Source organism: Bubalus kerabau, chromosome X (genome assembly GCF_029407905.1).
Source record: "Bubalus kerabau isolate K-KA32 ecotype Philippines breed swamp buffalo chromosome X, PCC_UOA_SB_1v2, whole genome shotgun sequence".
Lineage (NCBI taxonomy): Eukaryota > Metazoa > Chordata > Mammalia > Artiodactyla > Bovidae > Bubalus > Bubalus kerabau.
Window position 1 is genome coordinate 114,216,450 of NC_073647.1, and position 16,773 is coordinate 114,233,222.

The 16,773-nt window shown below is 43.4% G+C and overlaps 1 protein-coding gene and 1 long non-coding RNA gene across 12 annotated transcripts in view; one reads left to right on the top strand and one right to left on the bottom strand.

Moving 5' to 3' along the window:
* Positions 1-1,070, bottom strand: part of ZNF674 (zinc finger protein 674) — a 37,753-nt gene extending 36,683 nt beyond the window's left edge. For 6 of the 9 annotated variants that reach the window (XM_055562854.1, XM_055562846.1, XM_055562852.1 and 3 more), the window contains exon 1: positions 473-603. The gene's annotated coding sequence lies outside the window, so the exon portion shown is untranslated. Of the gene's footprint in view, positions 1-472; positions 609-985 lie in introns of those variants that run through there. The other 3 variants (XM_055562848.1, XM_055562851.1, XM_055562850.1) reach the window with 2 other exon arrangements.
* Positions 586-15,104, top strand: LOC129638435 (uncharacterized). 3 transcript variants are annotated; one of them, XR_008707793.1, is made up of 3 exons: positions 586-690; positions 8,274-8,379; positions 9,065-9,227. It is a non-coding gene; the product is annotated as an uncharacterized LOC129638435 (long non-coding RNA). The 3 variants fall into 3 exon arrangements; XR_008707794.1 differs by lacking the exons at positions 586-690; positions 9,065-9,227 and adding exons at positions 7,337-7,483; positions 14,725-15,104; XR_008707792.1 differs by lacking the exon at positions 586-690 and adding an exon at positions 7,337-7,483.
* Positions 15,105-16,773: the final 1,669 nt, after the last annotated feature.

The following is a 16,773-nucleotide window of genomic DNA, read 5'->3' on the forward strand; positions in this document are numbered from 1 at the left end:
GAAGAGAATCATCGTGCCTACTCATGGGGCTATTGTGATGACTAACGTGCAACAATGCTGTCTGGTATTCACTACGCACTAAGTAAACAGTTGGGCTTCCCTCATAGCTCAGTCGGTAAATAATCTGCCTGCAATGCAAAAGACCCGGATTCGACTCCTGGGTTGGGAAGATTCCCCTGGATAAGGAAATGGCAATCCACTCCAGTATTCTTGCCTGAAAACTCCCATAGACAGAGGCGAGCTACAGTCCATGGGGTCACAAGAGTCGGACAGGACTTAGCGACTAAACCACCACCAAGTAAACAGTTGCTAAAGGAATCAATTAATGAACCATTCGCTCGTAAACTCCGTAGTCCCCTCCCCGCCCCACGGCCCTGACACTCAACACCCCCGGGGCGCGAGCTCATTACCCACGGCCCACGGCCCCTCCGACCTCCCCATCCAGCCCGTCCCCAATTTCGCCTCCCCTTACTAAACTACCAGGAACCCGAGGTCTGAGGGCGTAAAACAGCCAGCGCCAATTCGCACCGCCCTCTTGGTGAGCAGAACACTTCCGCTCCCCGTTGCCCTGGGAGCCCAAGTGCTGCGCACGCGCAGGAGGGAGGTGAGGGGGCTGGGGGGATGGCAAGACAGCCAGTGGGCAACATGGCGCCTTTCAGGGACGCTGGTTCTGACGTGGCTCCCTCTGAGGTTAGATGAAGCGACGAGGGAGTGCGACCATTTTCCGCGACGAGTCGTACGAAAGGCTGGGGCTTGGGGGGTGGGGGGCGTCTCGGGCGGCGGGAGGCAAGCGGCCTCCGCGCAGACTGTCGTAGTGGAGCCGGGTCCGCTGCCTCCGAGGCCTCCTCTCCCCGTCCTCTTGCGCCGCCGGGTCTCCTTGTGGCTGTGCTCCCTGGGGAGTTCCCATCCCTCCATCCCGCAAAGCCACGCTCTCCTCTTTCTTTAGATCATCAGAATAAGAAGCCTCAGCGTAACTACAACCTACATGAGTGCGGCCATCTTGGAGGCGGGGCCGGCCCGTTGGACCCGGGCTCTGGTGTCAGGTCAGGGATCAGAGGGCAGAGGTCAGGCACAGTTCAAGAAGCTGCCTGGAGCAGCGGATGGGAGCCAGGTTGCTGGGCCGGCAGCATGCACGAATGAAGAAACCATGATGCCTGATTCTCCTGAAATAAACCGAGGAGTTCTGGTTTCTTGGAGCCTGGGGATCTTTGGAGAACCTGGGCTTTGCCCATTTTGAAAATGCAGCATAAATTAGGGGAGAACAGTTTCTCTGATGATGCCAGCCTGTGGCAACGTGGTCTGCTAAAAAGGCCTGTAGTGCTTGTCAGGAAAGTTTTCTGTTTCTTGTCAGGGTCTTGGGGAGAGAGGCTAAGTGTGTGCTGTGTGCCTGTGGCACTTCCCTGGTTGCAAGCAGAACTTGGTCTGGGCAGGGCAGAATCTGGGCTCAGAACGCCCACTCCTGTGCTACAGCCAATATCTGCCAGGCACTGTTGAGAGATAGAAGTGAGGAAAGCAGTCATGGCATCCAGCATACATTTATTTATTCTTCCATATGAACACATTGCTTTCTCCCTCTCTTTCCCTTTGCCCCTATGAGTTAATTGATACTCCCAGGGTAGTTGGATGAATCATAGCCCAAATCTACAACCTGGACGTCTCCTGGGAAGTGACTCTGTCCCAGTCTTGTGTAGAAGCCCTAGAAGAGTCTATTTACTGTCATGTGAGTGGGGACTCCCCGCCCCATGAATTCTTTGTGCATTTGTAAATGATGGCCAGATTTGGGGATCCTAACCTGTCTAGTTCCAGAAGAAGTGACCTGATAACCTTTTCTGACAACACTGTCAAGAGGCAAGAGAAATTTAATGGAGTTAGTGTGATAGTGTCCCTAGGACAGTAGAGAAACCCCTAGTTGCAGAAAGACCTGGTCTTTTGTCCTGGTCAGACTCTCCCCGTATCCTGACTTGGCAGGAATGAGTGTTCACACAGAAAGTAGGGGCTGGTGAAGGACGTGTGGTTGTTCACACAGTGACAGCTTTTTTCTAGTGTGACTTGGGCATCCAGGATCCAGGAAACATGCCAAGGTATTCTTCTAGCCCACACTCTGCCCAGCTGTTGGGATCTTTCTGTCCATAGAAGAGAAGGTTTGGCTCCACCACTTACTGGCCCTTTGAGCCTCGTTTACATCATAGCTAAAGACCACCCATCCAAACAGTTCTCATGATTGCTTGAAGGAACATCTCTAGAACTCCAAACCCAGGACTTTGCCCACAGCAGGCACCTGGCAATTGGTGGCAGCATTTGCTGTCCTCTCCCCAACACTAGGGAGCATGCTAGTCCCCATTACTGCTCCTTCCTGCACTGTGGACTTCCACTTTGCCACCACCCTTGCCCAGGATCACCACTCATACCCAACTGAAAACATTTCTAAATGGCAATTAAGTCTCTAATTATTAATAAGTTAAAATTCATTGTAAATGGTAACTCCAGAAGATCCCAGTTACTCAAACCCTTATATTCCAAAGAAAAGCCTGTCTGATGAAGACTGGTCCTTGTCCGCTCCTGGGAAGCCACCCCAAAGACCCTGGTATGTTCTGCCTAGTAGGGTATTTCTGTATTCCAGCCCTCTCTGTTTCATTTGACCAGGTAGCTCCTGCTAACAGTGTGATTTATGATGAGCATCTTTTTTGTGTCTGCCTGGGCCATGCTGTGTTCATTTGACATCTGGGGGCTGTAGACTGAGTAGCTGAAGTGGTCACATGGAAGCTGCATGCCTGCATGCCTGACCTCCAGTACAATCTCTGGACCCCTAGTCATGGCTGAACTTCCCTGATTGGTGACACTGCATGCGTTGTCACAGATCGTTTCTGGGAGAATTAAGTGTTGTCCATGTGACTCGTTTGGGAGAGAACAACTGGATTTCACAACTGGTTCCATTGGACTTCACCCCTGCGCCTTTCCCTTTGCTGATTTTACTTTAACTGTCATAAATCAAATATGTATATAACAATTCAGTAGGACTCCCAGACTCTGAGAAGTCATAACAGTGTTTCCAAGTCCTGAGTCATCCTAGGGAATCATCCAGCCATGGGGACCCTGCACACATTGTCGCTGTAGATTCCCAGGTTGGTTGTTACAACCATCCCAGTGGGTGGGGCTTGTGAATACACTCTGACTGTGCCCTCAGCAGTACATCTGCTTGGTGTTTGTGAGGAGGTGGCCAACCTAAGGAGCAGCACTCAGAGAGCAAGGCTGGGATTTTCCCACCTCTGAGGAGCAGAGGTCCTGAGGATGTGCATTGGGCAGCAGCTATTGTTGATGTTCAGTCGCTCAGTCATGTCCAACTCTTTGAGATCCCATGGACTGCAGCACACCAGGCTTCCCTGTCCTTTACCATTTACTGGAGCTTGTTAAAATTCATGTCCATTGAGTCGGTGATGCCATCCAAACATATCCTCTTTCGTCCCCTTCTCCTCCTGCCTTCTATCTTTCCCAGCATCAGGGTCTCTTCCAATGAGTCAGTTCTTCACATCAGGTAGCCAAAGTATTGGAGTTTCAGCTTCATCATCAGTCCTTCCAATGAATATTCAGGACTGATTTCCTTTATGATGGACTGGTTTGATCTCCTTGCAGTCCAAGGGACTCTCAAGAGTCTTCTCCAACACCACAGTTCAAAAGCATCAACTCTTCAGCGCTCAGCTTTCTTTATAGTCCAACTCTCACATCCATACATGACTACTGGAAAAAGCATAGCTTTGGCTATACAGACCTTTGTCAGCAAAGTAATGTGTCTGTTTTTTAATACACTGTCTAGGTTTGCCTAGTGGCAGCTGAGGGAGCTTGTTTTCTTGCTGAGCTGTAGGGTTCTGCTGAAGGTCCCTGGTACCGCCCTCTTCCTGGAAGTCTTCCCTGCAATGACTGTGGTGACAGGTCTGTTGAGCAATGCCTTGATTACATTCTGCTTTTTGAACTGCATGAGTTTCTGTAGGAAAAGGGAAGGCCAATTCAAGTGTTCATCTCCTGAGTGGACTGCATAGCTCTCTGAGCTGCTACTCCTGCAGATTTCCCGCAGGCAGGAAAATGTGTGGAGTGAGTGGAGCTGGAATAGACAAAGTGGGAATCGAACCCAGGGGACTGGTTGATGGCTCCAAAATGATAGCATGAAGCCAGTCTCATGGATGTCTGATGGCCTAGAGGTTAGAACCTCAGCCTTTGGGTGTTTGTGTCCTTCAGCTGAGAAGGGTGTACACCATGCAAACCCCATAAGGAATAAGGTCTCTTTGTGTTCTTAAAAGATGCTGTAAAAAGCCGGTGTGTAATAATATGTGCTGTGGACTTAGGCTGTGCTAGGCACTGTCCTATGTTATTTATATTCACTTCTAACTTAAAATTATTATTAGAATCCCTCGTTATTAAACTATACTTTCCAGATAAGGAAACAGAAGGATGTGCATGTCAAGTGACTTACTGAAAGCTTCACAGCTAGTAAATGAAATAAACAATTAAGATTAGGCAGTTTGGCTCCAGAATATATACCATTAACCTCTACTCCATTCAGTGGTTATGAGAGCAACCTCATTTAAGAATAAAGTTGAGAGTGGTGACATATTTTGGTGAATTGTGTAGAGCAAGTAAAGGGCAGAACTCAAAGTAGAGCCTAGGTCTCCTGACTGCAAATCCCATTCTTTATTTTCAAGCTGACATTGGCCATTTCCCCCACGCCTCTGGATCAGTACATCTGAGACTTGAAGGCATAGAGGGATCCCCTTGGGATTAAATTGCAGACTCTGAGTCAGTAGTTATGTGGTGGGCCTTGAGAGTCTGTTTCTAATGAGCTCCCAGGTGATGCTAATGTACTGGTCCTCAGAATATACACCTTGAATCCAAATAAGGTTTCTCAGACCCTCTAGTTTAGCAGCTATGACTTCTGCTTGACACACAGAGACACAGATATAATCAGGGATGAGGGATAGGATTGGGATGCTCTCTGATTCTCAGTACTGATGCTTCTCACTAATTTCCTTCTGAGTTTGAAGACTCTCAAGCCGATGGAGGGAAAGGAAGCTTCAGAGAGTTGTTAATAGGCTGAGACTAGGACCTAATCTACTTGACTTCCCAGCCAATGTTTCTCCCTACTCCTTCCCTCCCTCTGTTGTACAGGAGCTTGTGAGGGAGGAGAATAGTAAAGGAATGGGTGCTCAATGATGGATTACTTAAGACTTTTTAAGAACCACTGCAGTGATCTCCAATCCAGGCCTCCTTGTCCTCCATGTTGTACATGTCTCAGCCACTCAAGAGGACCCAGCTGTACTGAGCCCAGGAAAAAGGTCCAAATAGCTCTCTTTGTAAGTCTACATACCTGTGCTGGTAACACCATGGGGAAAATAGACCCCAGGCACCTCTCAGATGCCCAGGCACACTATTTGTAAGCTCAACTGCCTGTCCACAAACTCCAGGGACTAACAGTAACTACACATATGGAACAACACTTGTATTAGGCTGAATTAGACCAAAAGGTATATATATATATATGTGTGTATATATATATATATGTGTGTATGTGTATATATATATATATATATATATATAATGGCTCAGACACAATTGCTTTCCTACTTACATATGAATCAACCATGGAAAAAAGAATGGAACTGAAGGAATCAACCTGCCTGACTTCAGACTATACTACAAAGTTACAGTCATCAAGATAGTATGGTACTGGCACAAAGACAGAAATATAGATCAATGGAAGAAAATAGCCCAGAGATTAACCCACGTACCTATTGACATCTTATCTTTGACAAAGCAGGCAAAAATATAAAATGGAGAAAAGACAATCTCTTTAACAAGTGATGCTGGGAAAACTGGTCAACCACTTGTAAAAGAATGAAACTAGAACACTTTCTAACACCATACACTAAACTCAAAATGGATTAAATATCTAAATGTAGGACTCGAAACTATAAAACTCTTAGAGAAAAGCATAGGCAAAACACTCTCTGACATAAATCACAGCAAGATCTTCCATGACCCACCTCCCAGAGTAATGGAAATAAAAGCTAAAATAAATGAATGGGACCTAATTAAACTTAAAAACTTTTGCACAGTGAAGGAAACTGTAAGCAAGGTGAAAAGACAGCCTTCAGAATGGGAGAAAATAATAGAAAATGAAACAGCTGACAAAGAATTAATCTCCAAAATATACAAACAGCTCGTGCAGCTCATTACCAGAAAAATAAATGACCCAATCAAAAAATGGGCCAAAGAACTAAACAGACATTTCTCCAAAGAAGACATGCAGATGGCTAAAAAAATAAAATAAAATAAAATAAAAAACCACATGAAAAGATGCTCAACATCACTCATTATCAGAGAAATGCAAATCAAAACCACAATGAGGTACCATCTCACCCTGGTCAGAATGGCTCCCATAAAAAAATCTACAAACAATAAATGCTGGAGAGGGTGTGGAGAAAAGGGAACCCTCTTATACTGTTGGTGGGAATGCAAACTAGTACAGCCACTATGGAGAACAGTGTGGGAGATTCCTTAAAAAACTGGAAATAGAACAGCCATACAACCCAGCAATCCCACTGCTGGGCATACACACCAAGGAAACCAGAATTGAAAGAGACACGTTTACCACACAGCACTGTGTACAATAGCTGTTTATAATGTTTATTACCGTTTACAGTGTTCATCACAGCACTGTTTACAATAGCTACAACATGGAAGCAACCTAGATGTCCATCAGCAGACTAATGGATAAGAAAGTTGTACATATACACAATGGAATATTACTCAGCTATTAAAAAATGCATTTGAATCAATTCTAATGAGGTGGATGAAACTGGAGCCTATTATACAGAGTGAAGTAAGTCAGAAAGAAAGACACCAATACAGTACATTAACGCATATATATGGAATTTAGAAAGATGGTAACGATAACCCTATATGCGAGACAGCAAAAGAGACGTAGATCTAAAGAACAGACTTTTGGACTCTGTGGCTGATGGCGATGGTGGGATGATTTGAGAGAATAGCATTGAAACATGTATATTACCATATGTGAAATAGATCACCAGTCCAAATTTGATGCATGAAACGGCACTCAAAGCTGGTAAACTGGGACAACCCAGATGGATGGGATTGGGAGGGGGGTAGGAGTGGGGTTTAGAATGTACACCATGGCTGATTCTTGTCAATGTATGGCAAAAACCACCACAATATTTTAAAGTAATCAGCCTCCAATTAAACTAATTTTTTAAAGAAAGAATAACAAAACAAGAAAAAAAAATTAACCTTGGGTATTCCATAATGACAGATGGCATTCCCCATATGGACCCAGGCTGTTGACATTTCTGCCCTCTTCAACATGATTTCCAGGGAACTCTGGTTGTCATCATTCCAGAAGTGAAAAAGAGAATGGAGGAGTACAGATCAGGAGCCACCACTACTTTTCAGGATCACCATGGTACAGAAAAAGGTCAGAAAGTTTTTTCGGAGACCCAGAGGTCAGAAAACCGCAGAAAATCATTGCTGACAGCACAGGAGTTTCATGGCTCCAGGGTGATTGGGTGATTAACATGTAAGGGAGTCTAGCAGGTGCTGCAAAACTCACATCTTCTTATGAAAGTGAAAGTGAAAGTTGCTCAGTCATGTCTGACTCTTTGTGACCCCTTGGACTATACAGTCCATGGAATTCTCCAGGCCAGAATACTGGAGTAGGGAGCCTTTCCCTTCTCTAGGGGATCTTCCCAACCCAGGGATCGAACCCAGGTCTCCCACATTGCAGGTGGATTCTTTACCAGCTGAGCCACAAGGGAAGCCCAAGAACACTGGAGTGGGTAGTCTATCCCTTCTCCGGGGGATCTTCCTGACCCAGGAATCAAACAGGGGTCTCCTGCATTGCAAGTGGATTCTTAACAACTGAGCTATCTGGGAAGCCCACATCTGCTTATAGCAGAAATTAATGCAACACTGTAAATCAACTACAATAAAATGAAAACTAAACTCTCATCTGTTGAAAGATACTTATCTACTTTTCCAGCTAGAGGGGAAGTATGGTTTCTAACTCCCTGCTCCCTTCCAAATTTCATGCAGAGAGCTCACATTGGCAAGGGAGTCTGAGAACTCTCATCTCAATGCTTCCAGTCTCTTCAGCACAGGGGAGGGGATGGGTGGGAGTGTCAACGGAGTCCCAACAGACAATACCTGGCACATCTTTGAAAATCCCATTAAAGCTGAAACATTTGTCTCCCTTTTCCTCCTTCCAGACTACCAGTGTCTCCGGTGACACTGCAAACTGAAGAAGCATCAGCTGCTGAAGTGGTTTGTATCATAGAATTTTCTTCTTCTGGCCCTGGACCCTGTGGATATCAGGTGAGTCCTAATCTGTGCCCCCCACTGTGTTTGTGCACCCCACTATGTTTGTACACACTTGTACATGTATGTACTTCTAGGTGTGCAGGTACACACACAAAACCACATCTCTGACAACAGATCCCCAGGTGGAGAGCACTGGGCTCCAAAGCCCTGAGCAGCTTCACAGTGGAGGATCCCAAAATATTCATAGGTGATAGAGCCAAAGAGGCTTCAGAGAATTGGGAGAAATTCCTAGATTCTGCTCAAATGCTCCTGACCAAGGCTACAGGCATGGGGACATCTGGGTATGGAGTATCCTCCTGGGTACTGAGCTTGGAGTTAGATTCCAATTCCAGGATTTATTTTATATGGTAGTTTTGAGAGCATTCCCTTCAATATAAAGAACCTCCTCCCCTTCCTGAAGGACCAGTCCACTCAGTAAAGACTCAGTGAACAAGAACAAATTATAAGGAATAAAGATTTCACATTTTCCTAGTTGAGTTCCTATTGGAGGAATTCTTGTGTCACTAATTCTGAACTAGAACAATCCTTTGCCAGAGAAAATGAAGCTAAAGAACCTAGATTAAGACCAGCAAGTCCATTACCCTTATACTGCCATTATAGTCTGCCTACACGGCAGCTATGGTTTGTCAATAATTGTATTCTTTCTGATAAGATCAAACTCTTATATTCTTCTCAACAGTATGTTCTAGACTACCTCTACTGGTCAGAGTTGGAAATCGTGCTGAAATCTATTTGCCATGCCTGTCCTGGGTCAGCATTCATAGAATCTATTCAATGAAACAGTGGTTCTCTGGCTTATTAAAAATCATGATGTGATTAAAAGGTTCTCTAATCATGAATGGTATGCTTCAGTCCGTGATGTCACAAAAAACTGAGTGACTGAACAACACAACTGAGTGACTAAGTGACACAACTGAGTGACTGAACAACAATAAAACATGAAAACTTGGAAAACATTGTTTACATGTGTGTGTGTGTGTGTGTGTGTGTGTGTGTGTTTTGTTTTGTTTTGTTTTTAAATGGAGGGACTTCTAGAACCACAAGGTTACTAATTTACTAGATAGATCTCCGGTTCGGTTCAGTTCACTCGCTCAGTCGTGTCCAACTCTTTGCGACCCCGTGGACCGCAGCACACCAGGCCTCCCTGTCCATCACCAACCCCCAGAGTTTACCCATGTCCATTGAGTCGGTCATATCATCCAACCATTTCATCCTCTGTCATCCCCTTCTCCTCCTGCCTTCACTCTTTCCCAGCATCAGGGTCTTTTCAAATGACTCAGCTCTTTGCATCAGGTGGCCAAAGTATTGGGGTTTCAACTTCAACATCAGTCCTTCCAACGAACACTCAGCACTGATCTCCTTTAGGATGGACTGGTTGGATCTCCTTGCAGTCCGAATGACTTTCAAGAGTCTTCTCCAACACCAAGTTCAAAAGCATCAATTCTTCAGCACTCAGCTTTCTTTATAGTCCAACTCTCACATCCATACGTGACTACTGGAAAAATCATAGCTTTGGCTATATGGACCTTTGTCAGCAAAGTAATGTCTCTGCTTTTTAATATGTTGTCTACGTTGGTCATAACTTTCCTTCCAAGGAGTAAGCATCTTTTAATTTCATGGCTGCAATCACCATCTGCAGTAATTTTGGAGCCCAAAAAAATAAAGTCAGCCACTGGTTCCACTGTTTTCCCATCTATTTCCCATGAAATGATGGGACCAGATGCCATGATCTTCGTTTTCTCAATGTTGAGCTTTAAGCCAACCTTTTCACTCTCCTCTTTCACTTTCATCAAGAGGCTCTTTAGTTCTTCTTCACTTTCTGCCATAAGGGTGGTGTCACCTGCATATCTGAGGTTATTGATATTTCTCCCAGCAATCTTGATTGCAACCTGTGCTTCCTCCAGCCCAGAGTTTCTCATGATGTACTCTGCATATAAGTTAAATAAGCAGGGTGACAATATACAGCCTTGACGTACTCCTTTTCCTATTTGGAACCAGTCTGTTGTTCCATGTCCAGTTCTAACTGTTGCTTCCTGACCTGCATACAGATTTCTCAAGAGACAACTCAGGTGGTCTGGTATTCCCACCTCTCAGAATTTTCTACAGTTTGTGGTGATCCACACAATCAAAGGCGTTGGCATAGTCAATAAAGCAGAAAGAGATGTTTTTCTGAAACTCTCTTGCTTTTTTGATGATCTAGCGGATGTTGGCAATTTGATCTCTTGTTCCTCTGCCTTTTCTAAAACCAGCTTGAACATCTGGAAGTTCATGGTTCACGTATTGCTGAAGCCTGGCTTGGAGAATTTTGAGCATTACTTTACTAGCATGTGAGATGAGTGCAATTGTGTGGTAGTTTGAGCATTCTTTAGCATTTCCTTTCTTTCGGATTGGAATGAAAACTGACCTTTTCCAGTCCTGTGGCCACTGCTGAGTTTTCCAAATTTGCTGGCATATTGAGTGCAGCACTTTCACAGCATCATCTTTCAGGATTTGAAATAGCTCAACTGAAATTCCATCACCTCCACTAGCTTTGTTTGTAGTGATGCTTCCTAAGGCCCCCTTGACTTCACATTCCATGATGTTTGGCTCTAGGTGAGTGATCACACCATTGTGATTATCTGGGTCATGGAGATCTTTTTTGTACAGTTCTTCTGTGTATTCTTGCCACCTCTTAATATCTTCTGCTTCTGTTAGGTCCATACCATTTCTGTCCTTTATCGAGCCCATCTTTGCATGAAATGTTCCCTTGATATCTCTAATTTTCTTGAAGAGCTCTCTAGTCTTTCCCATTCTGTTGTTTTCCTCTATTTCTTTGCATTGATCACTGAGAAAGGCTTTCTTATCTCTCCTTGCTATTCTTTGGAACTCTGCATTCAAATGGGTATAGCTTTCCTTTTCTCCTTTGCTTTTCTCTTCTCTTCTTTTCACAGCTATTTGTAAAGCCTCATCAGACAGCCATTTTGCTTTTTTTCATTTCTTTTTCTCAGGGATGGTCTTGATCTCTGTCTCCTGTACAATGTCATGAACCTCCAACCATTCTTCATCAGGCACTCTGCCTATCACATCTAGTCCCTTAAATCTATTTCTCACTTCCACTGTATAATCATAAGGAAATTGATTTAGGTCATATCTGAATGGTCTAGTGGTTTTCCCTACTTTCTTCAATTTACGTCTGAATTTTGCAATAAGGAGTTCATGATCTGTGCCGTAGTCAGCTCCCAGTCTTGTTTTTTCTGACTGTATAGAGCTTCTCCATCTTTGGCCACAAAAAAATATAATCAATCTAATTTTGGTGTTGGCCATTTGGTGATGTCCACGTGTAGAGTCTTCTCTTGTGTTGTTGGAAGAGGATGTTTGCTATGACCAGTGCATTCTCTTGGCAAAACTCTATTACCCTTTGTCCTGCTTCCTCTGTACTCCAAGGCCAAATTTGCCTGTTACTCCAGGTGTTTCTTGACTTCCTACTTTTGCATTCCAGTCCCCTATAATGAAAAGGACATCTTTTGGGGGTGTTAGTTCTAAAAGGCCTTGTAGGTCTTCATAGAACCATTCAACTTCAGCTTCTTCAGCATTAGTGGTCGGGTCATAGACTTGGATTACCATGATACTGAATGGTTTGCCTTGGAAATGAACAGAGATCATTCTGTTATTTCCCAAAGGGTCTATAAAATACAGCATTTTCCAAATGTATTTCACCATAGAACTTTTCCCAGAAAACATGTTGGGAAATTAAAAAAAATTATATATGGAATAATAACAGGCTTCCTCAGGGTGACTTGACAGTGGGCTAAGTGGGACCAGTGGCTCCTCCATCCCCCTAATAAAGTGAGGGGCTTCTCATGATCTCAACTTCCCTCAAGGTTGCTGAACAGCTCTCGTTTTCAACATGTCTCCTGAACAACCATCACCCGAGCTCAAATATTTATCCTGTGCTTACCGTGGCACTTTCATGCTCATAGTATGGAAAGGAAGATTGACACAGGGTGGTCCTGGTGCTTCCAGCTGCACCCAACCCAAGCATGTCTCTTTATAGGATAAGGAGAGAATGGGACTTGTGCTTTTTGCTCACCCATGTGTCTGTGACTCAGCCTGCCTCAATGTATCTTACTGGTGATTGACTGAACCCTTTTCTTGACAGTGGTACCAAATGTGGAATGAACATGGCAGAAAAGTTGAACTGTTTCATTTGAAGGGTGGGAAGCATCTTCTCTGGTGTTGAGGGCAAATAACCACTAGTGCTTATGATATGGCCACAATGTCTGTAAGTCCCAAAAATATTGCCAAATGGGCAATTCATTTGCTTCTTGATGGCTAGTCACTGGGTAGTTAAAATGTCTAGGGGCCACAGATGCACAACAGAATGGGCAGATACTTTAGCTATGTTTCTATGAAAAATTGACACTGAGAAACAAGGCTAACCGTCGTTAGATCTCTCAGCTACTCTTCTTTTAAAGATGATGAGAAAGGGACAAGAGCTGCTGCTGCTGCTGCTAAGTCACTTCAGTCGTGTCCAACTCTGTGTGACCCCTGAGATGGCAGCCCACCAGGTTCCCCCGTACCTGGGATTCTCCAGGCAAGAATACTGGAGTGGGTTGCCATTTCCTTCTCCAATGCATGAAAGTGGAAAGTGAAAAGTGAAAATGAAGTCACTCAGTCGTGTCCGACTCTGAGCGACCCCATAGACTGCAGCCTACCAGGCTCCTCCATCCATGGGATTTTCCAGGCAAGAGTACTGGAGTGGGGTGCCATTGCCTTCTCCGAAGGGACAAGAGAGGACCCCCCCAAATCCGGACACTACTGTGGCAGCTGATGCAGCCCAAACTCTCAGGTTTTATCATCATAGAATGTACCAGATAGAGGACTTTTTGGGAAAGTCAGGTACATGTAAAAATGTGACAATTCATGGATATAAGAAGATATAACACTGATACCATGAAGGGCTGAAGAAATCTTGGGAGATTATGGGCAATTTGTCTAGATTGATCAGTTAATTTTTATTATTCCGTTTTCCTTCTATTGACTTGTTAGTTTTTCAGTTTTTAATTATTCTTTTAGTGGTTATGCTAGAGATTATGACATACATCCTCACGTTATTAGCCTTCTATAGACTAATACTTTTACCACTTCCTCCATAATTCAATGATATAAAATATTTTAACTCAATCCCTCCTTATCTAGTGTACTATTGTTGACCTGAATTTTAATTCTATGCATATTTTAAACCTCTCAATGTATTATTATAATTCCTTAATACAGTCAGTGTTCATATAGATTTATCCACATATTTACTTTTTAAAGTATTCTTCATAACTTTTTCACTTTTTATTTTTTAAGGATCAGTATTTCCTAACTTTAAGAAATCTCTTTAGTGTTTTTTTAGTGTAGTCTGCTGGCAATAAGTTGTATCAGTTTTTGACTTTTCTGAAAGTGAAAAGTGAAAGTGAAGTCGCTCAGTCGTGTCCGACTCTTTGTGACCCCATGGACTGTAGCCTACCAGGCTCCTCCGTCCGTGGGATTCTCCAGGCAAGAGTACTGGAGTGGGTTGCCATTTCTTTCTCCAGGGGATCTTCCCAACCCAGGGATTGAACCTGGGTCTCCCGCATTGCAGGCAGACGCTTTACCATCTGAGCCACCAAATAAACTTTATTTCATCTTCATTTAAAAGAGTATTTTCCCTGAGAGTCAAGTCCTGGCTTAGCAGTTACAGTATTTTATTTCGGCACTTTAAAGATATCATTTCATTGTATTTCTTGAAAGTCAGTTGCTCTTCTTATTGTTTCTCCTTTGAATGTAGTGTGCTTTCTTTTCTCTGGCTGCAATTATATTTTCCTTTTTACTGTCTTCTCAGTTTGACTGTGAAGTGCCTAGTTATGATTCATTCTGCTTCGTTCTGATTCATTCTGCTTCAGATCACTAGTTTTTTTGAATCAATGGCTTGGTATCACTTGTCAATTTTAGTATCTCTTTGATCTGTTATTACTTCCAATTAAACATATACACTATGTCTCTTACACTCTTTCCATTATTTTTAATTCCTTTTTTTCCATAATGCTCCAGCCTGTCTGCTAACTCTCTCAGTTCACTAAACTTCTATTAGTGCTATATCTAACATCTATTTTGGGCTTCCCTGATGGCTCAGTGGTAAAGATTCTGCCTTTAGTTCGCTCTCAGCTTCAGTTCTGCTGACCACTGCCAAGGACAGATCGTCTAATCATCTGTTGCAATCCAAGGAGGCCATTCCATGTGGAAAGCAATAGTGAGTTTCCGCTGAGTCAGAGATCTCCATTGTGTTCTTGTGCATTGGCTTTTGGAACTCAAGTAAAGGCCTTCTCATTGCAGGTGAAATTCCTCTTGATAGATTGGACCTAGGCTGGTCTTTGGAGGGAGATCAAGCCCTGATCCTTTGGAGTGGGAGCACTGAGTCCAAGACCCTTGACAACCAGAAAACTTAACTATAGGGAGTGTCAAATAGTGAGAACCCACACAAAGGAAACCACTTGAATACAAGACTAAGTGTCACCCAACCACCAGTATCACACTGTGCAGGATGTATCATCTAAACAACAAACAAAACAAAAGTACAAACCCAATCATCAGCAGACAGGGTTACTGCCTCACTCTGCCTTGCCCATCAGAGGAAAAAGAAACAAACAAAAACTCAGCACAAATCTCACCCTATATGAAGCTTACACAAACGACTGGACCAAACTTAGGAGGGCAGAAACCTAAAGAAAGAAAGAATTCAACCTTGAAGCCTGGGAAAAGGAGACCTCAAACACAATAAGTTTAAAAAAAATAATGAAAAGGCAGAGAAATACTACACAAATGAAGGAGCAAACTAGAAACACAGAAGTCCAAATAAATGACAAGGAAATAGGCAAACTACCTGAAAAAAAATTCAGAATAATGACAGTAAAGGTGATCAAAAGCCTTGAAAACAAAATGGAGAAAATGCAACAATCAATCAACAAAGACCTAGAAGAGTTAAAGAATAAACACACAGAGACAACACAATTCCTGAAATTAAAAATACTCTGCTGCTGCTGCTGCTAAGCTGCTTCAGTCATGTCCAACTCTGTGCGACCCCAGAGATGGCAGCCCACCAGGCTCCCCCATCCCTGGGATTCTCCAGGCAAGAACACTGGAGTGGGTTGCCATTTCCTTCTCCAATGCATGAAAGTGAAAACAGAAAGTGAAGTTGCTCAGTCGTGTCCGACTTCTAGCGACCCCACGGACTGCAGCTCACCAGGCTCCTCCGTCCATGGGATTTTCCAGGCAAGAGTACTGGAGTGGGGTGCCACTGCACTCTAGAAGGAATCAAAAGCAGAATATCTGAAGCAGAAGAAAAAAATCAGTGAGCTGGAAGATAAATGGTGGAAATAACTTATGAAGAGCAGAATAAAGTAAAAAGAATGGAAAGAACTGAAGATAGTCTTAGAGACCTCTGGGACAATATCAAATGCACCAACATTCGAATTATAGGGGTCCCAGAAGAAGAAGAGAGAAAGAAAGGATATGAGAAAAAGTTTGAAGAGATTATAGTTGAAAATTTCCCCAAATGGAAAAGGAAATAGTCAATCAAGTCCAAGAGGCACAAAGAGTCCCATACAGGATGAACCAAAGAAGAAACACTCCAAGACACATACTAATCAAACTAACAAAGACAAAACACAGAAAGAATAAACACAGACTAAAAAAGAAAGAATATTAAAAGCAGCAAGGGAGAAGCAACAAGTAACATACAAGGTAAATCCCATACACTTAACAGCTGATCTTTCAGCAGAAACTCTGCAGGCCAGAAGGGAATGGCAGGATATATTTAAAGTATTTTTATTTATTTATTTATTTAAATTGAAGCCTAATTACTTTACAATATTGTAGTTGTTTTTGCCAAACATCTACATGAATCAGCCATGGGCACACATGTGTTCCCCATCCAGAATCCACCTACCATCTCCCTCCCCATCCCATCCCCCAGGGTCATCCCAGTGCACCAGCCCTGAGCACCCTGTCTCATGCATCAAACCTGGACCGGCGATTCACTTCACATATGATAATATACATGTTTCAGTGCTACCCTCTCAAATTATCCCACCCTCGCCTTCTCCCACAGAGTCCAAAAGTCTGTTCTTTACATCTGTGTCTCTCTTGCTGTTTCACATATAGGGTCATTGTTACCATCTTTCTAAATTCCATATATATGCATTAGTATACTATATTGGTTTTTCTTCCTGACTTACTTCATTCTGTATAATAGGTTCCAGTTTCATCCACCTCATTAGAAATGATTCAAATGCATTCTTTTTAATGGCTGAGTGATATTCCATTGTGTATATGTACCACTGCTTTCTTATCCATCCATCAGCCAATGGACATCTAGTTTGCTTC